Source organism: Lonchura striata, chromosome 1, assembly GCF_050655825.1.
Source record: "Lonchura striata isolate lonStrDom1 chromosome 1, ASM5065582v1, whole genome shotgun sequence".
Taxonomy (NCBI): Eukaryota; Metazoa; Chordata; class Aves; order Passeriformes; family Estrildidae; genus Lonchura; species Lonchura striata.
Window position 1 is genome coordinate 60,632,881 of NC_140703.1, and position 23,950 is coordinate 60,656,830.

General features: G+C 43.9%; 1 long non-coding RNA gene across 1 annotated transcript; it reads left to right on the forward strand.

Moving 5' to 3' along the window:
• The first annotated feature begins 2,788 nt into the window (after nucleotides 1-2,788).
• LOC146768690 (uncharacterized) lies at nucleotides 2,789-23,853 on the forward strand. The gene is made up of 2 exons (XR_014954428.1): nucleotides 2,789-13,577; nucleotides 14,584-23,853. It is a non-coding gene; the product is annotated as an uncharacterized LOC146768690 (long non-coding RNA).
• The last annotated feature ends 97 nt before the right edge of the window (nucleotides 23,854-23,950 follow it).

Sequence of the window (23,950 nt, forward strand, 5' to 3'; positions counted from 1 at the left end):
ATCAGTCCTAACCCACACACACTAAGGGAAGTATTTCCCTTTTGGGGGATCCAGCATAACAAATCCAACTGTCCCCAATTACTTGCTGCAAGTGGTGCCTAATAGATGCAAATAAAGTGGCCACAGTAATGTCACCTCAGTAATTCAAAGTTCTAACACTACTGAAGAACAGAGCCAAGCTGTTGACTTCACTGTTTGATCTCATGTCTACCTTCATATGAATGGTTTGCCTAGCTCAAAACACACCCCAGTCTTGCTACTATTAGAGACAAGTGACCAATTTTCCTCAAATTACTTACCTGTGGGGCACAGGTTGAGGTTTTTTTAGATTTTGCTTATTCCTCAAATGGATTGTGATTTCCTCAAGTGTTTTTACTCAAACCATTTTTCCCCAGTGTTTGATTTCTATGTAATGTCAGTTAACTGAGATAGTCCATGATTATTTCTGTGCCCTGATCCTGTTCAGAGTCTGGAGGTCTATCAAACTACTGTGGCTTTCATTCACTCAAGGAGAGGTAGCAGCAAAACAGCATTTGGAGATTTTATAAAATATTAAACCTCCTGTTTTCTAGGCCACACAGTCCTTGCCTGAGGCAGCATTCATATAAAAAGTTAAGCTATTACAAGATTTATTGCCTGGATGCAAAGGAGCACACAAAATTGAAGTCTGTGTCTCAGCCAGTTGGAAAGCAAACAGATATTCCTTCTAAGGTGCCCCGAACTGGGCTGAAGACAGGCAACAAGACACGTGCAGTCAACCTAGCACAGATCAATTTGTGCTGAAATAAAAGCACCAGCCTGGAAGTATTTGTGCTGTATAAAATAATTCTATTAAAGAGGACACAGCAAGACAGAGCCCACATACACAGTGCAGCTTCATCAGTGCAAGGGTTTGTCATTGCCAGCATGCCATCAGTCACTAGCATGAGGGATCCTGACAGTGGGTGCAAACAGGCTATGGAGGAACCTTCAGTACATTCATTTAGATTCATTCATAGAGCCTTCAGTCAGTGTAAGTTTAACCATGCTGTTCTCCAGATGGGCTAAAGATGTGTGGTGTTGGGGAAGGGAAATCACTGCTCTGCCCTCATATGCCAACTGCACTCAGCACTGATACACGGACCAAGCTTCCCAGGGGTGCCTAAGAAAGATGCGCATTTCTAAGACCTAATGCTTTATTTCTTCTCCATGCTGCTCAGTGTCTCCAGATTGACAGATGATTTATTTTCATTATGTTCATGTGAGGAATATGGTTTAACAGGAGCTCAGAATCAAGAGGACCATTTTCCAGTAGTTTTATGAAGACATATGGAAGCCAGGTCCCTCTATATCCCTGAAGAGACTTCTTCTATCCTAACCATTGCACATTAGCTTTCTGCCTCCAAAGTGGTAATTCTCCAGTGCTTGACAAAGCTTTCAACTCAACACTGCAGGGAAGCAGCAGAGTGGTGTATCTGCCATGCCACCTGTCTCAAACTGAATATTGTAAGATGAACTGTGTATTCTGAAGAACATAAGTAGTCCTCATTGGTCATACCATACCCCACTCACTGGAAAGGCTTTGCCTCCAACAAAGATTTGGTATGCATCCTAAAGCAAGTTTTATCCATCACAAGTGTCATGGTCCCTCACGTACACAGAGCCACACATTCACTAGTTGCAGCAGGAGTATTCCCATATTTACATGTACACACACACTCAGACATACAAAAGTGGCAGTACTTTTTCAAGCCAAATAAACATCTAATGCCGTTTCCAGCCTTGATTTAGCAATAAATCCCCACAGACTCATAGGCTTAAGCTGGAAGAAACCTCTGGGGTCACCTCATCCAACCAACATCCCAGAGCTTAATGCTGAAAACAATCACTAGCTTCAACCTCCACTGAAACCAGGCTGTTTCCCCTGGCATTGAGATGACAAGCAACTAAATCCAGCTGGGAGGGTATGTTCTGATTCCAAAACCTCCAAATGTTTACATCTAAACTCACTGAAGAGAAAAAGAAGCTCTTTGTTCTTCTTTTCTTACCCTATTTGTAGAACATACCTTTTCTCTCTTTGCATTGTCAGCCAAGTAACTGAGTAGTATGACCTCAGAGATGTTCTACAGTAATGACCCAAAATTCAACAGTATCACAGACAGCTGACATCTGTGTTGGCCCATCAGTGACCAGAGAGTCATGGAATAGTTTAGGTTTGAAGGGATCTCTAAAGTTCCTCTAGTCCAACTGCCCTGCAATTATCAGAGACATTTTCAACTAGATGAATTTTCTCAGAGCCACATCCAACCTGACCTTTTATGTTGCCAGCAATGGAACATCTACCATTTCTCTTGATAGCCTGTGTCAGTGTTTTACCACTCCCATTGTAAAAAATTCCTTCCTTATATTTTCTCTATATCGACCCTCTTATAATTTAAAGCCATTATCCCTTGTCCTATTGCAACAGTCCCTGCTAAAAAGTTTGTCCCTGTCATTCTTATAAGCTCCCTTTAGATACTGAAAGGCCACAATAAGGTTTCCCCAGATCCTTCTCTTCTCTGTAGTGACTAGCCTGAATTCTTCCAGCCTGTCTTCACAGCAGAGATAGTCCATCCCTCTGATCATTTTTCTGACCTTCCTCAAAGCCCACTCCAACAGCTCCATGTCCTTCCTGTACAGGGGATCCCAGAAGTTGATGCCACACTGCAGGTGGGGTCTCACCAGAGCAGAAGGGCAGAATTCCCTCCCTTGCTCTCCTGGCCACAGTGCTTTTGTTGCAGCCCAGGACAGGTTTGGCTTTCTGGGCTGCAAGCACACATTGTCAGGTTATATTCAGTTTTTCATCATCAGCCTCTCCAAGTCCTTGTTGGGACAACTGATCTCAATCCATTAATCCCCCAGCCTGTGCTCCTACCAGGGGTTGTCCTGACCCAGGCACAGCACCTTGTACTTGGTCTTGTTTAAGTTCATGAGGTTTCCATCGCCCCACTTCTCTAGCCTGTCCGGGTCCCTCTGGATGGCATCCCATCCCTCAGGCATGTTAGCTGCACCACTCAGCTTGGTGTCATCTGCAAACTTGCTGAGGGAGCACTCCATCCCAATGCCTATGCCATTGATAAAGATATTAATGGCACTGGTGCCACTACAAACCCTGGGGGACACCATTTGTCACCAATGTCCATCTGGACACTGAGCTGATGACCTCTATCCTATGGATAAGACCATTCAACTAATTCCTTGTCCACTCACCTGTGCCCCCATCAAATCCTTATGACTCCAGTTTGGAGAGTGGGAGATCGTGTCATCAACCTTACAGAAGTCCAGACAGAGCACATAACAAAGTACAGTTAAAGGTTTAAAATGGTTTCTGGGTCATGAAAAGTAAGGTGTTCCCACTTTCCTTATTTTTAAAGTGTGCACTATGCACAATATAGAAGTGTAGCTCATTATAATAAATTTTTAAAATAGGATAGAAAAAAATATGATTAATAACAAAACTCATATGTACCAGGAAAAAATGTTACTGCTGCCTTGGCAGCATGATTTAAATTCACTGCTGCAGTCTTCTCTGTCACATCAGTTGGCTGCCTTCTTGGGAAATGTTTATGTAACTAAGGGTCAGGATCAGGCCCAATATAAATAATAATATGATCACTTAGAGGGAGCTTTACATCTGTACAAACACTGTCTAATGAATTCCTGATGGAGTTCTGCTGTTGACTAAGGAAATCATGTGAGAACCTCCACAATAACTGAAGCAGCAACACATTTTGGATCAAAGAAAACCATACAGAAATGCAAACTAATATACATAGGGCTGCAGTCATTCTTGGCATATCTCCTCCTAAATCATTTAGACCTTCTTTAGGCACTGCCACTATTTACCTTATAGAAAAACACCCTGGCCTTTGACTTGAAAGGCCTTCAGTCTTTGATATCAGAGCTCTCATCTTTAACCAAGAGGACAGTCTTCAAGAGGAAGAGGGTGATATGTGCAGACTCCAGCTCCATTCAGTGTGAACTCTTTACTGCAGAGGTAACCTTTCCATTTTGCTGTCGTGCAGTGTGAGCACAGCAAGGTCCACATCCATGCCAAAGATTCCAAGGCACTCAGAAACACAAACAAATAGCAACAGTCCAAATTTAACCAGGGTATGACCACACTGAATCTAACACCAAATGCTAGATGCTCTTCTTGCAGTGAATCTCTATGGAAAGGGCCTAAATTTCTACATGATTTTTAGGAACTACATCATTCCCTTTTAACTGCAGTAGCTGTATGTGTTGAAAACCTCCACCAGACTCTATTTGGACTGTCTTCACCTCAAGCCACATGCACAAGACCAGATAAAGGCACAAACAGTATTTTCAGAGTCAGACCATAAAGGATAAGTGTCCTGTCAGTTTACCTGCTAGATGTCATCAAATACTTCACCCTACTTTTGTACATCCTCCCATGTCCTCTAACTTAGATTCCAATAACTACCTTACCATATTCTTAAAACCCTACTGAAAGATAATTTACTAAAATTACCCACTTTTCACATACTGTGCTTTTAGACCAACAACTGATATTTAGACACCCAAACATATGGTGGTATAAAATGGTGTTCAGTCTAACTTAATTCTCTGATAAGCAACCTTCAGTGCTGACCAGTTTTGATGCTCCAGAGTACAAGGACATTCAGTCTGTAACTCTGGCATGCAGAAGGAGTCTCACCAGTTGGCATGAGGATGTCTTGGCAAGAAGTTTTAGAGCTGCAGAAGCAGGCACTGCAGAAATGGCAAGAGGTAGAGTGGAGATCCATAATGCCAGTCAGCATGCACCAAAAGGGCTGGTGAGGGTAAACACATGGGTGAGCTGTGCTGTAATCAAATGAAACCTGCACCCCCCGTGATGCAAAAGTGTTGAGTGATAAAATCTAAACAGCAGAGCCCATTCAATATGGATCCAGCCCATAAGGATATAAATATATGGATGAACTGCTAGCCTTGGAACAAGTTAAAGGGAAGTAGATGCTGCAGTTACAGATCAAAGCAGCAGAAAACTCCTGACATTTTTTTTTAAACAGAGAGTTTCAACCACTGTCCAGTAAACCAGTCAAACTGCCTGCAGGGAGAAAATTTAGGGAAATGGTTTCTCACCACTTTAATGCTCTGAAATTGGCATTTCCAGGAAATAAGCATGTAAAAAGAAGAGATTATTCTTGGCATAGAGTTAAAACACAGTAAATAATGTTACCTGAACCACTTTTACTGACTTCAAAATAAATAAATATGTCCAAGGGGTTTGGTTTTGGTACCAAAAAAGGACCTGCTAACAGCATATTTGAAAACAAAACACATGTCAGCAAATGAACAGGAAAATATCCTGAAGGTTTAAAGGAAAGAAATTAAATCCTAGGAGGTAGCAAGAATATATCTTTTCATGAGATTGATAAGAAAATCTCCAAGGCATGTATATTGCTGAACATAAAAATAAAATTTAAACAAAAAGGATGAAACACACACCAAAAAAAAAAGAAACTAATGAACACAGCTGCCTGGCTTGGCTCGAGGGCCTCTTTGAACCAGTTAGAAGCCCTTCAGCACTTGGAAATCCGACCAAACTGATGCCAATAACAAGAAGGATAAAGTACAGCAAGGGAGAGGTGAGGAATGAAAGAAAGAGGCTGAAAGGTTTTCCCAGAGAAGCTATACCTAAAATTCATAGAAGCTGCTTATAAACAAGAACTCAGTGGGGGGAAATGCAGTGTCTGTTGGATTGCTAGGGATTACAAGAAGTGATTGTTAGGCAGAGACAGAGAAACCAGGAGCCATACAAGGGATCTCTACGTTATAACATGACTGTTTTTCTTCATAGATGGATATTTTTATCATTTCAAGGAAGTCTTTTACTGTCATATTTTAAATTGCTTTACAGATTACATGCCCATCTCCAAACACTTGGGCAGAGTTTACAGAAACCAGTTATTAGTTATTATTATGATTGTTGCATGCACATATTTCCAAGCAAAAAAATAATTACCATCATATTTCAATGCAGAATATTTTTTTGCAATCTCAAAACATAATGGCACCAGACACACTGAATAGAGAAACATATTTTTGATTATGTCTTGGTAATAATTGCCTTCATTTCTTCATATGAATTGAATATTTAAAATATTCTCATAAAAATAGAAATCCTTTAAGAGGTATTATCCTCTTCCATAATGGAAGTACAGGCCATAGAACACCTTCCTTTCCTCATTATTGATGCTGCTAGAAACCAGGTTGATAACTTCATTGTCACTGCAACATTTCTGAAATAGTTTGCAGGTGTCTAAAAACGCAGATATTAACCCCCGCTTTAAGCAATTGCTCACCAGCATATAACTGAGAACCATCTCTCTAAGAACTTCAGATAAGGTGTTTGGCCTGAAATAAGAGTTTTTCCAGTTTCTTGGTAAGAGAGAAAAAGAGAGTTCTTTATCGAAAGCATATTAGCATATTTTGCCTCATTAATAACTTCACTGCAGCATTAATTTGCTTAATTATTGCATTTAGAATTCAACATGGTAGCTAATTAATTCAAAGGCTGGGGAAAAAAATAAAATCATAACATACACACACAGTACTGTTTTGGGAGCACACTTTTTGGGAAAATCTTTTTTTTTTTTTTGCTGTTCTGTTTCATGAAACACTACATCTGTGGATACAATAAGTTAAAAGTTATCTTTTTAATTATTTATTTTAATTCATTTTCCCAGGTTTGCACATTTAATCTTCTCTCCTGATGGATCTTCCTATAACAAATGGAGTTAATGCACCTCAACAGTCTGCTATTGGGACTTCCAACTCCATTACCCACTTTTAAGATCTTGTTTGCTTCCTCTGCAAATCTTTCTGTCTATTTTACTGACAAAGGTCAAAAGGCACAGTAAATTCTTAGGAGGTCATTTGAAAACAAGAGCTCACTTCTGTCCAAACAGCCTCAAAAGGGACAAAAATAATCCAACACCAGAACACCACTCTCCATTTCCTTAAGTCTTTCATTCTAGTTGAAAAATAAAATCTCGTGATATATGGGTCACGTGTAAAATTCTCAACATTTGAATCAGGAATGATATTCCAGTATAGCATCTTCTAAACTGCTTGCTTATCAGTTTTACCACAAGACAAAACCACCAGAAACCAGTTAATGCTCCAGGCTACTCTGAGCTGACTGTCTCTCAGATGATGCTACAAAAGCTGCCCAGTAACTCAGGGGATTCTCACTGTGCTGCTGCAGGGATGCTCACAGAGGCATATTGTCCATAGCTGTGTTAACAGAAAATCTCAACTGAATATGGCTACATCAGGAAATAACTATTTCCATCCCTGCTACTCTACCTGAAGAAAATATTCTATATTGGTAACAAGCTGGTATCACCACACTCATGTTGCTGGCGCAGCTCACCTCCCATACAGGCACTTTTCTGCTTTAGTCTCTTGCTGTCCTCATCCATTTGTACTTTGTCACATACCAGCTTGGTGAAACCACAGAGGATTTCAAGGTGCTGGCCTCAACTGCCCACACTTTCATTCTCTTGGGTTGTTTGCATTTATTTAACAAGCTTGCTTACCATCACCTGTACTTTTTAATGAGAGATAACAGGAATGGGGATCGACAGAATCTGCTGGAGGTGACTTGGACCTTTTAAAGCCTGGTGTTGTAGTTGATGTTTTTAATGAGTCTCTCTGCTGCACTGGCAATATTTACATAAGGATCAGAACAATCCACTGGTGTAGGGGTAATTTTATTAGGGATTTTGGTGCCCCATTCAACATCTATTTAGCCCTGGAAATACCTAAATTCAGTAGTCATTGTCTTTTCAGTGGAAAACATTCTCTGCCAATGGAAAACATTCTAAAAAATCCAGAGTTCTGGTTTCTGGAAAGCCTAGATCTGCTCCAGGTGTAGGGAGCTCAGCCATACAGACTAACAAGATGCAGACAAAATATACAACAAAGTTCCCTGTGCATCCCTCTCCAAGACTTACTGTCAATGTACACTTAACAATGCAGTCCCAGTGCTCACAAAATGCACCCTGAAGCATTCTACTTTTAAAAAGCATCTAGAAAAGGAGATGCTGAGGATAGTACCCTTAATCTACTGAATAGCTTGAAGGTGCTTTTACAGAGGATCACACGATTATCTTGTCTTTTACAACTCCTATTCCCTCTTCCATCCCTTCTCCCTGGAATCATGCCTATGGTTGTTTGTTTTCCCTGCAATGTTCCTCCCCAGCTCATAAGCCCATCACCTGGTAGTTGTGATCAACAGATTCAAACCCTCTCCGCAAGAGCAGAGAGCAAACATGGGTCTATAGTTTGCATAAGGGTCATAACCAGCAAGCCACATTCAAGAGATAGATCCTTCATCATGTTCCAGATGTCTCTTGCAGAAAAATACATCCACTGAGACTTGTTACATCCTTTAAGAAAAATTAAAATTGTTGTTTCAAAAGGTCATTGAGGTGGGATTTGCTCCTTTACTGCAGCCAGGAGGTGGGCATTTAAAGCTGCAGGCTGAGAGGGTTTTGACTTGGCAGCCCTTTGCCACACATTCCCAGCTCACAGGTCTGGTCAACCCTGCAAGCCATGGAAATCCCTCTGAGAAACCAAGCCCATAGCCATGTTTGAGAGCTTCAGCTTGGCAAGTAAAAGATGGGCAGCAGACCAGCCACGTGGGATTGAAGCACTTCTTCCAGATCTTACCTCTGTTTTTTGGGTACTGCAGTGCCCTGGGCTGGAAATTCTGTAGCATTCAGTGTCATATTCATTACAAAAATGATGTTTCTAAATTAAACATGAGGATGAATAATGAGAGCACACATGCCATTATTTGTCTGACTTTTTAAATAATTTTGCATATTTTATAAATCAGACCATTTCAAAAACAGAATGAGCCATAATTTTTTGTGTGGCTAACTCAATCTGCATCACCAGATTTTCCAATTGCTTCTGTGGGATAACCTGGTATCCAGGAAAGAATGGAGTAAATTTGGTACTACTTGGATGTCCCTGCTAAGAAGTAAGCAGCAAAAAGAGACAGTTTTTCCATTGAAACGTTAACTATCCTTTGTGGCACTGATCCGGTTTGTGAATGAAGCTGTTTAAATCCCTTTAGATGAAAACTATGGCTTGAGGCTATCTACAGTCACTTATGGATAGTCTGCTTTTGGGGCTTCTTCCTTTTTTGCTGTTCTTGTGGAAAGCTAATGCCCTGGTCACAGTTCTGTCCCAAGCTATAGCAACCCCAGCAAGTTCTTTATCAGGGGAATTACAGACTGGACACCCAGAGCAAGCAGAGAGCCAAAGCTGAGCTGAATTAACAAAAGAGTTATTTAAGGAAACATGTCTAGCATCTGTTTTATCGAGCATATGTACTCTGCTCATTGCTGTGCACCATTAAGACTTCATGCAGAGATCATAAGGCACACATGAGCACTACAGAAGCTCTGAGATTGCTATTTTTTTCCTTCTTTACTTTGCCTCATCAAGATTTCATTCAGGATCACTCTAGCCTAAAATTACCCCAGTAGTAAAACTAAAATCCCCCTGATAATGATCTGAAGGACAAGGAGGCATCAAATAAAGAGGGAATTTTCAGAGTGACTAATACACATTGGGGATGTGACCTTATTTCAGCTACAGGAGTCTGGCTAACTGAGGACAGATGAGTACATTATCCATGAAAACACATGTTTAACCACTGTTAGTAATGATAGGATCCAACAAGACAGGATGCTCTGTCCTCTGGCTGTGTTGATCCCAGCAGGAGAATGTCCCAAGTCAGCTTGCCTTCCCACAGACTGAGGGAGGACATCCACTGGAGAACAGTCACCTGCTCCACCATTCCATGTCTACTGGATAGCCATTTTCAGGAGCACTTTCACCAAACACAGAACCTCCTCCCCACCCTACCAATTGTGGTAGATAGGACAGAGGAAAACCTGTGGAACAGTCCTCTGCCATATGCTTCTGGTCCCTAACTCTGCACACTGGGAGAACCTGGCAAGGAGCCGTTCTCCAGACTATTCCCAGACTAAAGCATCCCATCTACATTACGTGGAGTCTGAACCAGAAGGGAAGAAACAACCCTGCTCAAGCATTCAACTGTCTCACTGCCTTATTTCTGGTATTGACCCCCCAAAAGGCACACAGGCCAGGAGGTTAATTTAAAATAACAAGAATGTTCAGAAGTTGGCAGCTGGATCTCCTCGGGGTTCACTGGGGGCAGATCAGCCACTCGTTTTTTTCATTATCTGGATTACAATAAAAAGAGAAAAGAGGCTAAGAGGCAGCCACTTCCCTGCAGACTTCTTGCCCAGATGCTAATCCAGCTGGCTACAAATCCCACACAGAGGCTTTGCTGCCAAAACCAGGGTTGACAACAGAAGATGGAAATATGACCTCTACCTTTTTCTCTTCTGAAAAAACTGTATCTGTATGACAGCCTGAATTTGCCACAGCAGATGCCACCTGGGATAGTGCTCTGCAAAGTCACACATCCACATTTGTACCATGTCCCTCAGGATTTAGAGAAGATCTTTGTCACATGCACCATCTCTTGCCAGTGGGCCTAGAAGGGCAGTTCCATGAGGATCACAAGCTATGGGACCATGGGCCCCACACTTTGCATTGCTTTTGCCTGAAACTTCTGCAGTTCCATCCCTATGACCTCACAATGTCTTACACTTCACACTTCAAGCTGTTGCAGTGACCCTCTTCCTAAGATTTTTTTGTCCTTTTTCTGTTAAATCTTCACCTTCCCATTTGTCCAGCACACCTTTCATGTTTGTTTTTTAAAGTACACTGCTCATGAGGAATGCACTTAGTCCACCAGGCAGGGCAGGAGAGGTACCTCAAACAGACACCTGCATTGTCTGAGAGAGACTAGTTCTGCCTTCTGGTAATTCATCATATTCTCAGTCATATGCAGGGAATTCAGCAAATCCTCCTTAGGAAAACTCCCTTGTATCTCTGAAATGAAAAGCTGGCACTCTGCACCCTGTTCAGCCACAAAATGCTTGCTTTCATAACAGGTAAATAAAAACATTATTGCCAAATGCTTCTCTCTTCTTGTTTCAAAAAAAGAAAAAAAATACACCCAGCAGTCCGTTGATAAAAAAAATTTATTTACATAACTATCAACAATCAACTTGATAACACAGAGCAGTCAACACTGATAAGCAGAAATTGGGACATTTACCAGCTTCAACATACTTGAAATCCTGTGTTGTCTCTTTAAAAACAATGAAAAACCATTCTGGATAAAATCTTTCAGAATGTTTTATTTCCTCAAGAGAACAGATCTCTGTTCTTGAAAAAAAAATACTCACTAATATTAAAATATACTTAACCTGATAGAACAGAACGTCTCCTTTGAAGTTGCTTCAATCTTTTTAAATATCTAAAGGACCTAACCCACACAGGGCTTGCACGTTTTCAGCTTGAAAAAAAAATCAAAGCTTTCTCCCCTTTTTTCCCCCATGTACACCCGCTCGCCAATTATGGGAATTAGGAAAAAAAAAAATCAGTGTATGAAAGAGGTAGAGCTTTTTACACTTTTGTAATTATGCATAGGATTTAATCATTTGGGGAGAGGGAGTGCCTGGGGGGAGAGTAGAGTTTTATTCCAAGGCACTTTCATCCTGGACCAAGTGTCAGCCACCAGGTGATTTTTCACAGGCATTGCCACGCTCCTCTGCTTAACAGCTCATCTCCGATTTGCTCGAACGATCAACAGCTCCTCATCTTCTTTATTAGTCTCTCTGTTTATCTGCCCAGCAATGAGCTCCAGCTCCCGCAGCCAGAGAACAAGCCAAGAATAGCCAGATCCAGAGCTGTGAAAGATATTCTTCCAGCATCATCTGGCTCCTTGGCAGAGTCTGCAGGCAGCTGTACTCACAGCCCTGTCCCTGCCGCTGGGTATGTCATGTGGCCATGCCATAGTGGTACTGGCTGAGCATCTCTGTCCTCCTGGACACAATTTTCCTTTGATTCACCTTGAATTCGAGAAACTCATTATATGACCATTGCTTCAGATTTGATAAATAAGGGCTTTTTTTTTTTTAATGGCTGTCCATAAAAAATAACCAACACCTCTTGTTTCTGCTGTCATACTTTATAAATCTAAATGCTGCCTTTCAGGACCATTCCCTTTGCCATACAGGGCATACTTCAGTGGCACTTTTTCACAGCACACGAGCAGGATCTTTTCCAGCTGATTTGTAGCACAGGGGCTGGACTTCTTCACTGAGGGATAAATAAAAAGCCTGAAAAAAGAGGCATGGAGCAGAGGACAGGAGGGCTACCTCACAGCTGCTCTGGAGATTAGAGCTACATTAGTCAGTCTATGATTTTCAAAATATATTTAATTGGTTTTTTTTCAGGAAAACACACAAAAAAAATCAAAATTAGTAAAATATTATCCCTGATTTAAAGGATGCAATCCTACACAGCTATTACCTTGTGCTTTTCACTTCCTTCTTTCCTTTTTCCTCCTTTTCTTCCTTTCACAAGAAAGACCAGTAAAAGCTCTGTGTATATTAGATACAAGCCTCACCTATAAAAATAATGTCTTAAAATATTACTCATATCACACTGTTGCACAGTCAAATTTCATAGGAAACAAAGCACTAAATGCAACATAAATTACATCAGCATTACAACTTGGGCATAAATTATCTGAACTAAACAAAATCTGACCTTGCTTCTACTAGTTTGGTCAGTGTCTCCATTTTAGATGCTGCAGGTCATCCTTAAACATAAGTTTATCCTTTCAGTTGATTTTTACATTTAAATTGATTTAATAAATCATGACATAACAAGCATTAAAATATAAGCATTTTATACCTAAGGAACTAGCTGTCTGTCATCTTCAGCAGTAGATGTGACACAGCTGAACACTTGAATCAAAAAAAAGAGAATATTTCCATCGACTGCAACTGATGAAATTGCATACAGGCATTTATTTGTCTGCTTAAAGTTTCAACCCTGATAGTTTTTTCCTTTCTTATTGTATTTGTCTAAATCCAATTGTGAGTTCTTCAGGGCAGCAATCTGTCTCCTCATATGTTCATAAAGCACCATGTACACCTATGGCACTCTGTAATAAGTAATTTCTGATCTGTTTATGATTAGAGAGGGATTTCAGGTGAAATATTGTAAATTGAAATAGACAGGCGACGAGGACAGCTCACATCCTTAGGTCGGACATGGTCTTCAACACAGGATGGCAGCCAATGCGCTATGCGCAGTTTGAGCTTGCCCATGTGCAGCTCTAAATGCATTTTGAGAGCCACCCTACAACCATCCCCCATGCCCTGACACTATGCCCTTAAAAAACACATTCTGCAGCATGGGAGCACTCTCCGTTAAATGCTTGTTGCTGCGATACACATCTATTTATAAGGATTTATAAGGATATCTACTGTTTTTTCCAGCGTTACTCTCTGAGAGCGAGCCAGACATGCTGCGGAGTGACCAGAAAGATAGCGACTGCCCTGTCTCAACAGGAGTTGGAAAGAAAGTGGGACAAGCCACAGAAGGAGGAGCAGAGGGAGAAGGTGAGAATTTATTATATTAATAGGATCACCTGGTGACTTGCTCAGGGGATGAACATATCCAGACCAGTCTGTTCACCACTTAATGGCAGTCGGTTTGTGCAGGTGATATATCTAACGTGAGAGTCCAGCTGCCTGATGCATGCATGGATAAAGCTCCCAGCATGCTTAGGATTACCATATTTATGATAGCAAGAAGACATGTGATAGCCTTCTGGGAGCAAGCATCAGATCAGGCCTTTGCCTGCACACCAGGACAGGATGATACCTATTGGTGGCCATTCTAAAATCCCCCATCTTCCAGAAACTCAGTCCTACACATGCCCTTGCTGCCCCCAAAGAAAGGGGCTTTTCCTCAGCCCTTCCCAGTCCAGATTCCTCAGCTACCCACAAAGTGCCTATACCCAACATTTGTGGTCTCAGAGCTCAAATTCCCCAGCTACTTTCAGACCTAGCCTGTCCCAATCCAGCTGCTGTCCCCAAAGCCAGCATTCTCACCACATCCCTCCCATCACTTTCCACACCAAGACCTCAGCTCCCCAGGCTTCCCCAAACCCCATAACATTCCTCAGCCCTGCACCACAGACTTGCCATCTCAGAGTTCACTCTCACCCCTTCAGGGTATACCCATATTTCCCCCCTTTCAAATAATCCCACCAAGTCCCTTTACCACCCAGTCCCCCCACCTGGTCCTCCCTCTCCCACCTCTGATCACAACCTGAATATTCCATCACCCCATCTCCCTCTCTATACAGAGACCCCTACCTCTCTGCATCCCTGCCATTTGTATCTGCCATGCTGCTGACAGGCCCAACATCCCAATGGGAGCAGACCTCCAGCTTCCAGTTTACCCTGCCAGATGAAACCCCACAGCTCCCTTTTCCTGCCTGCTTCTTCTCCAAGGGTCAGTCTGAAGGAAATTCCCATCCATAAAGACTTCATTGGGATTCTGGTGTCTGGAAGGGTTTTAGAAAAATAAAATCAATAGCTTTGATTTTTTTCATTTCAGGATTTCAAAAGGACCTAGCTACAGGCTGAACCCACTGCCCTCTGTGGAGTGCTATTTTAATGGCAACACAAGGAGATGACTTGCCCAAGAACACACACAGAGTCCAAGACCTGAACCTTCAAACTCGCAAGACACATATTAACCAAACTGTGCCTGTGCATCATTTTTGGCCACCCAAAATGAGTTCTGCACAGTTCTGCTTTAAGGCTCACCTGGGTCTTCAGCCTTTGTTCACCCTAGAAGCCTCTTTGCTTCCTGAAAAAGCTACAGCCTCCAAATAAAGCTTTGCTGCTATTTATTCTCTAAAGCCACATTCCCAAGGCAGCAAAGCAAGAAAGTCCCATGCAGAGGTTTCTTCCTCTAGGCAGGAAGATCAAAGAAGGTTTACAGCTGTAGGAAAAAGGAGACCAAGAAGGTCACTGTATACCTGGAGGACAGTAACAAAAGAAGTCACCACCTGGGCAGCCAAAGTTTGTAACTGAATAAGCAATCACTGATCTAAACTTTCATCATGCCAGCTTGTGTCATTACAGGGCAAACAGGACAGAGTTTTCACTTCACAGACCTATATATTTCCATGGCTATGACACCCAAGGGAACTGCTCTGCAAGTACATTGGTAAGACTGCAAAGTCAGGCACTTAAACTAGGAAATATGGGGCCTAAGGTGGTCTTTGCAGCACCAGTCACACTGTGATGCAATCCTTATCTGCCCAGAGAAGTGTCACTTCTCCACCATTCTCCTACTCTGCTCCACAGACCCAAGAGCTTCAGTGGCATATTCTGGGTCCTTGCTCCTTGGTCATAATTTCCTCACATCACTCAAGCCCTGCTCAGGATGGAAGCAATAATTTACTCATAGACTTTTCTTTGGCCTTCCCTGCTCTTAAATTAGAGTGATTCACAGATGTTAATTATCTTATTTCCATAATGAACCTGTGGAAGGAAGGTGTATCATTAACTCTGCATTACAGCTGGTGAGCTGAGACAGAGGGCTGCAAGTTACTAGATTAATATCTGCTAATTTTGCACACCTAAGCTCAAACACTCAAGGCTAGCTTTGCTTTCACTCTGTGGGACCTGACATTGCAAAATCGATGGCGCTTTATTCACATCTCCTTGGACTTTAAGGTACAGATCCTGGAAAAGAGAAACTTTACCACCAGACCTCCTGCAGTTTTCCCCAGAGCTGCAAACCTTAAATCCATAATACTGACCATATCCTGTTTGAGGAAGCACGGAGCCAAGACCAGCACTGGGCTATCATGGCCAAACGTTCTAGAAATCAAGAGCATTTGGGATGTTTTGCTAGAGGGTTTTGATGGCTCTTTCTTGATACCAGACAAATAGTTGGCTCTGTCTCTCAAGTAGCCAGAATACTGATTCAAGTTTGAGGCAGAGCAAGAAAGAAGAGGGGAAGGTTACCTCCTTGATGTCTACTCAACTCCTACAGGCTGCACCATTTAAAATGTGTAGTCCAGTTTAGTTGAATGCTTACCAAAATGGCACAAGTCACCTGCCTGCACCTTCTTGCAAAATGTCAAATCCACAAATGAAACCATGAGAACTGCATCATGAGTTAGGGGGAAAAAAAGAAAAAAGAAAATAAAAAAGGAGAGCCTGGATATTTATCCCACAGGCAAAACAACCATAAAAAACCCTAGGATAAATTTACCTTAGTTTCCATTCTGGAGATAACTAACCTGCTTCAGCTGAAACTTTCTCTTAGAAAGAACTTACAGCCTGAAGTCAACATCCAGGATTGAAAATTTCAGCTTAAAATAGTTAATGCACGCTGAAGAAGAAGACATCTATCCACTGTAAGTATTGTATTACAGGACATATAGTGAGTCCTGAGTGCTTTTCCTCAACAGTGTCTGCTGTCTCTGCCTCCACTACCTTTGCCTGACTCTCTACTGCCCCTTCCCAAGGCAAGACTTACATTGCCACCCACACTGACACAAATTTCTCACCCTGACATTTTTATCTGGGTTAAGGTAGCACAGCAAACCAAATTCTGAGGAGTCACTAATCCAAAGCCTTCAATACAAGCTACAGCTCTCTTATATGTACTTGCAGATCTATATATTTTGTACTTCTTACTGTCCTTATCTCCTGTGGGTCTGCCACAGGTTTTTTGACTGGTTAATGGCTTTATCCCCAAGCTGAGCACACAATCTCCAGTCATTAGTGAGCTGCATTTGGATGTGGAATATCATCCTCTTTGCAATGCCAGGGGTGTCTTGCACAAGCCTCCCTCACTCTTTTGATGGACTGTAGACAGCTTGCTCATTAGTTTAGTATCTAATTGCATATCAGTCACACTCTCAGGCTCCTCATTACTTCACTTACACAGCTACAGTAATTAGATTTCACATTTCTTTACACTCTCATGGCATTGTTTTAGCCTATCAAGGAGGCACTCATATATAATACACATATATTATAAATTATCTCCTGTAATTATCATATTCATTATAATACATAACACATGCATATACATACATAATGTTGCTGAGGCAAACTCAAACCTCTTCAGTTCTAAATGCTCAGGATGCTCCAAGAGCATCTCCAACTGCTTGTTTGTTAGTTTTAACTTCAGCAAGGCTTCACCCATCTGTGACCCTTTGCTTACAAACTGTGCCTGATTGCATCATTTCCTACTTTTCCCCCACCACCTTGTACCTCTCTGGAAAAACAAAGCCTTCAGATCTGCTCACTGCAGAGATGCAAATTCTTTTAGGCAAAAAAACAAATGTGATGTTTAGTACAGCAGCAAACAGAAAAGCTGCTTAAGCCACCAGCCTTTATCTTTTGGGATAACATAGATTTTATGCCTCTTTTTTGGTCTAATTTGATGCATTTCTTTAGCACCTACTCTCTAAGCTTCCAGCTTTTATGTGAGATCATTCCATACATTTATTATGGCACTTAAGAAGTGATAACAATTTATTTAACTTTTCAGAACAGAATTCTGCAGACTTTGGGGGCAGATGATTTTTTTCCCTGGGTATCGTGCATGGAATGTATGATGGTGTCTGTATTTCCAGATGCAAAAACCACAGATACAGGATAGGAACATGTGCCTCTTTTTAAAGGGAGTTAAATAACTGAAGGCACCAAATAGCTAAACTCAAAAAGGCAAACAGGTTAATTCCCCACAAATTGTAAAAGGGCTGTACCTGCATAGAATATGTCTGCAGAACTAAGCAGAGCCAGAGTATGGAGCTTTTCATTCAGTGTTGTAGATATAGCCATAGAGACTGCAGTGGTTTCCAAATTGCCTCCTTGTCCTGCTGTGATGCACATTCACAGGTGCAGGAGGGATGGATGACATTTGGGGACTGACTGCCTAGCTCCTGAAGATGGGCAAACATGCCCTTCAGGGCTGCGGTACACATGCATCCTTCAGCCACAGAAACAGCTCGAGTCTCTCCACTCTGTCACCAGCTCCAGTCCCAGGTCACATCACCCCAGGCCAACATTCTGCCTCCTCAGCCAGGCTCCTTCAGCGAAGCGTATGCGGAGAATGAGCAAATGCCACATATGAGAGACAAACAGTGAGTACAGGAGCGTTTCATAGGTCTGGAGGTGCTGCAGAGGTCAAAGAATGGTAGATATAGTCCAAACAAAAAAAAAAAATCACCCAGTGGCCTCAAATAGCAGTCTGATCTAGTCCCGAGCAACACCCCAAACTCATGAAATGCAGGAGAATGCAGTAGCAGAAAACCTTAAAGCAAAAATCCTGGATGAAACGCTCAAGAGCACCCAAATGATTTAAAAATCAGATTTGCCAAGCTTCTGAAAAGTTTGCTTATCTTCAGCTTAGTAGAAAAATCTAAAGTTCTTTCATCTCTCTTGTAATGGGATGTGTTTGCTCTCCATCCTCCTCTGTACAGCTTTGTGTTGTTTTTCTGCCCTGCTCTGCCTGGAGCTGGCTGCGTGTCAGGCAGCAACACCCTGACATGGAAGATAAAATCTATCACCCAACACATTAAGGGTGGGGCCAGAGAGGGACATTTAATACTGAGCCCTCCTACACATTGGAAAAGGAGATGATTCCAAAACCAGGATGAAGGCCTGATGGAACTCACTACCATTCCCCCCACATCCTTCAGCTCTGGGGTGCTTTTCACTATGCCAAAATAAAACCTGGTGCTGGGCAGACTCCCAGCCCTGGAAGCCGCCGGCTGAGGGAGGATGCTCGCAGTGTGCTCCTGCCCTGGCAGGCAGCCAAGTGCGGCAGCCGCCTGCATCTGAGCTCTTGCCCTGCTCTCACAGCCTCTTCAACAGGAGTGACACGAGGCACACTCTTGCTCACAGCCTGCTGCCGCTCAGCAGCTTGGGAGAAGAAGAGACTTAGTCCTTCACAGCTGGGGGCTCTGACTTTGCAAGCTGAGGCGCGATTAAGATGGAGGGCAAGGGGGGAAGCAGGGGGGAGAAGGAGAGCTGAGATGGAGGAAGGGACTCCTGGCATATGTCTGAGTCCCTGATTCTGTGTCGCGTTCTTCCCCCGTGCTGCCTCTCACTGTAATCCTCCGGGAAACAACCAGGAGCAGAGCAAGGCTAGAACCTGCAGGCCCCTCAGCCTGGGAATCAGAAGCTGTGGCACTGTGCCCAAGCCTATTAACCCTGCTGCGATATTGGGCTAATTAGCTCCAGCATGGCATCATGCTAATGCAACTTCTCTGTTTCCAGGACCTTAATGAGGATTGCTTTCCAATGTCCTCTCCTATGCCACAGATGTATCAGTAGAGGGGGTGGGAAATCACATGTGCAGGGTGATACTGAAAACATATAGACAGCAGAGAAATGAGAAGGCCATTTTTATGGGCATTGTAAAAATATATTGGCATGTACGTAACTATCCTTGTGCTTGTATAAGGATATGATCTTACTGGGAAGGGCTTCCAAAACTGTAGGAAGGTGGCAGAGACCAAAGAGTGACCAGGACATACTTGTTTAGTGTGGCACTGGGTGGGTGACACTGGCTGGGCAGGGGCAGCAAAAGGACATGCAGAAAGGGACTTTGCACGCCAAATAGCCAGGGAGCTGTTTCTCAGAGAAATCAGTGAAGCCCATCACAACCACCACACATAAGTATTCGCAGAGGACTGTCCATCTTTCTGGGAGCTAAGAGGTGTATTTCTTCCACCCATTCATCATTTGTAAGAGTCTAAAATTCCAAACAGTCCTTCAAGGAGGAGAGTGTGAATGAGACCCAAGAGGAAACAAGGAACTGCTGGAGGAAAGCCAAATATATCAGTGTGGACACCTTCAAAGTACTATGAAAGACATCCCAGCCAGGCATGTAGCAGCAGCCACGGAGCAGGAGCATCAATTCACAACAGCCAGGGAGAGAAGATGTGCAAGTCCCCTCTTTAATATCCCAGTGATCTGAGCAGACCTCAAGCTATGGAGAAGGTAAGCACTTCTAAAGGTCCAGACTGGGGACAGATATGAATAACTGCTCTGCTACCTGCACTCCCTAAAACCAAAGGCACCAAGGCAAAATAGCCAAAGGGATGTGCATAATAAAAGCAGTTACTTCTAAGGGCAATTCTGATCTCCTAACAGTCCTCGTGGTAGGCAAAGAGCAGGACTTGGGATGTCACCTGTCCAATGCACCCACATCTGTAGACATGAGGAGTTGAACCTGAGAGAGACTCAAGCCCTCAGTCAAGTTAAATATGTCCAACTTCCACAGCATTCAATGACAATTCAATACCTAAATATCCCAGACCTTGGTGGGGCTGAGCCTTCCTCCAGATGAGATAGTTGAGAACTGAACATGTGAACCTGCCTCCTGGTTTAACAGCTTAAAATCATCATTTATCACTTCTGGGGCAGAAAACACAGAAGGTAAAGAGAGCTGGAAAAGGGGCGGGCAGTGGGAGGGTGGGTGGAAGAGCAGAAAAGGAAAGGGACACCAAGGAGTAAAGTTATGTGGGAACATAAGCTGGGTTAGGAGGCAAAATCTCATATTCAGATACCTTGCCAGCAAGACAGACCAGGAAACACCCCCAAAAACCTGCAGTAGAACCTGCCTAAAGACAACATGGGGAGACCTTTAGGAACGCACTGCCCCAAGGATACCTCCAGGCAGCTCGCCCCACGCAGTGTAGGGAATGCAGAAAACTGGTCTTTTGTTTCATGCCCCTTTGTTTTAACCTCTTGTATCAAAGACCCCAGCTGCTACTCTGGGAGAGGCTAGAAATTAATCCAATTAAAAAATAAATTCCCTGTGGAATCAAAACTGCTTGCCAAGTGGGGGGTACAGGCACGCAGTTTCTTTTTTCTGCAAAACAAACTCCTTCTTCTAACCCACATTTCACAGAGGGGAGATGCAGGCAGGGTAGCATTTGAAGCAAATAAACAAATGATCAGAATGATTTATAACCCTGGTACCAACCCGCAGCTCACGGAAAGGTTTGCAGCCATGTCTTCTATAGCCTGCATGGCTGGAGACAGAAGCACAATGCCGCATGCTACCCTCCAACACAAACAGCCAGAGAGCAACAAAACCCTTCGCCGCTTCGTTCCACTCCTTTGTTTTCCAGGGGTTTTGGTCAGCCCGGGCTTGTGGAGCTTGACAGGTTAACCCACACTTCCTTAGTTTCAGCAGAAATGATTAAACAGGGGGATTGTTTAGACCCTGAAGCAGAAGGAATTCCTTTGTTTTTGTAGATCGCTCCAAGGCAGCCAAGTCCTGGGGATACCCAAGAAGAAAGAGGAAGGCCTGAGCATGGAGATGAGTTTCCAGGGAAGGAGGGCCATGCTACCAGCTCTGCAGGCTAAGAGACAAGGGGTGGGGGGACATGTTGCACCTCAACTTCATGTCTAGAAAGAGGGTCAAAGAGATTCTCTGGTATGTGGGGAGCAGGAGCAGCTGGAGACCATGCCCAGGTAGCCTGGCTTCTCCTGAGAGGCAGATATACCACCCTAGGGTTTGGGCCACAAGGGGCTCCCACCCCACCACTCCCAGGACATGCACTTACCATACAGCCTATGTTGAGAGGGCCAGAGAGGGGCACTTTCAATAGCCAAGGCTTGATACCCTTAAGATCTCCTGGGAAAAGGGAAGCACATATATTGTGCAACAGGGAAGCACACCGCCCTGTGCGTGCATGAAGCTGCACGCTCTCCCCCAAGGCACACATGGTCCTGAGATACTAGATGGAGTTCAATGGGAACCTTGCCTTCTCTCACACCTTTAAAACATAGGACCTTCAAGCTTATCTCCATGAACAGAAATCCCTGGGCAGGATCCCAGGCACCTGTTGAGAGGAGGGAAGTCTTACCCTCCTGCACTGGGACACTTGACACCTTGACACCTGTGTGAACCTACTGTGCTGTAAGTGATGGGAAAAAGCAGTTTAGTGTCATCGCTCAGCTGGAGGAGTGAAGAACAGGATGAGATTCCGGGGTTTTGCCACCCCTTGTAAGGCAATAACTACCTGGGGAGAGGGAAAAGCACCCACAAACTTTATTTCCAAGATCTGAATTGGGGGAAAAAAGAAGTAAGTTCAAAGCTGAAAAGGAGAAACCTGGAGTGATTTGCTGGCAATCACTTACTTGACTGATCTTGGCAACAGGCTGGTGGTCCAGGAGTGCTCCCCCTCCTTGGGAGCAACACATTACCCAAGATCCCAGGTTCACAGGGATCCTCTGCCTGGCACCCATCTCTCAGAGCAGCTTTGATTTCTGTGTCTAAAGAGGTACAGAGAGCAGCTTGGCAGCAGAGATCAGACCTCTGGACACCGCAAAACACCTCCTTCTTTGCACGCTCTGAGTCTCCGCAACAACACTAAGTGCAAGAGAGCTGGTAAATTATTAAAACAACCTTGCAACAGCTCCAGAGAAACCACCAGTGCCTCAGATTCAAAGGAAAGGCTGTGGTGTGAGAATCCCCATTAGTAACAATACGCACAGTTTGCAAGAACATATGTCCCCACATGGAGCAATCAACCAATCTGGGCTGTTTAACCACAATATTTCAAAGAAGTGCTTTTAATGCAGCTGATCCGTATGTTTATTTTGAGCTGTAAAACAGGATTCTTCACCAGCCTTTCAGAACACTTCTGTGGTGGGGTCTATTGGGGAGAATAGAGAGATTGATACATTTGGGGTTTTTTTTAAATCAAAGTCACTACAGCAAAAAAAAGAATAACCCAAGCAGGCAGAAAGTGCATTTGAACTCTAAAACAAAATACACACACACACACACACAAAAAAAAAAAAAAAAAAAAAAAAAAAGGCATGATGAGCAAGACCCCATGAGTCCCTCTTAAAAATGGGTTTGGATAGAAAGCATGTGAAAGCAGGACTGGATAGATGGGAAAGGGAAGGATTTCCAAGCCTCCCCTTCTGATTCAGATACTTGAGCATACATTGAAAATACAGCCCTTTTCAACCTTTTCTCCTGCAAAGTGTGTGGGAGGTGAACACAGGTCCTGGTTTATCGATTGATTGGCTTTTTTGTAAAGAATAAGAGCTCCTCGTGGAATAGCCATGCCTTTGCGGGGAGGGGGAGGTGTGGGGAAAGGTCTGGTCTCCTTCTCTGCTCGATCTAATCCTAATTAAAAATAAATTACATGCTGTATGGAACTTGAAATGGCAAAGATAATCCTGTTACACACGAGAGGCCGCCCCGCTGCCCACTGCCCGCTCCCGACCAGCGGCCCCGTTCCCAGGCAGCCCGCTTCCAGTCTCCACACCTCGGACCTCTGCCCGGTGCGGACCCCGGCCCGGCTCTGGGCGGCCCGGCCCGCAAGCTCCCCGCCCCGCCGGGCGGCCGCCTGCGGAGCTGCCGCGGGCAGGAGAAAGGAGCTCCGCGGAGGTTTGTTCGTATGGAAACCGCGCGTTCGGGGAGCTTTTGTTGGCGGCGGAGCGTGCCCCCCTCCCCGCGCCCCCGCAGCCAGGGCCGAGGCGCGATTTAAATCCCATTTCCATAAGCCGGCGCTGCGGGCAGCCCGCCGCCCCCCGCTCGCGTGCCGCCCCGCGCACCTCGCACGCAGCCCGGGATGGAGCCCCGGGATGCGACAGCGCTCCGTGCGCCGAGCCGAGCGCCTTTATCCAGGGTTTCCAAAGGAAACCGGCGCGGGGTTGGACCGGACCGCATGCTGTTTGTCACCCTCTTCCTTTAAAATCAATGTCTTGGGTCCGAGGAGAGGAGAGGAGAGGAGAGGAGAGGAGAGGAGAGGAGAGGAGAGGAGAGGAGAGGAGAGGAGAGGAGAGGAGAGGAGAGGAGAGGAGAGGAGAGGAGAGGAGAGGAGAGGAGAGGAGAGGAGAGGAGAGGAGAGGAGAGGAGAGGAGAGGAGAGGAGAGGAGAGGAGAGGAGAGGAGAGGAGAGGAGAGGAGAGGAGAGG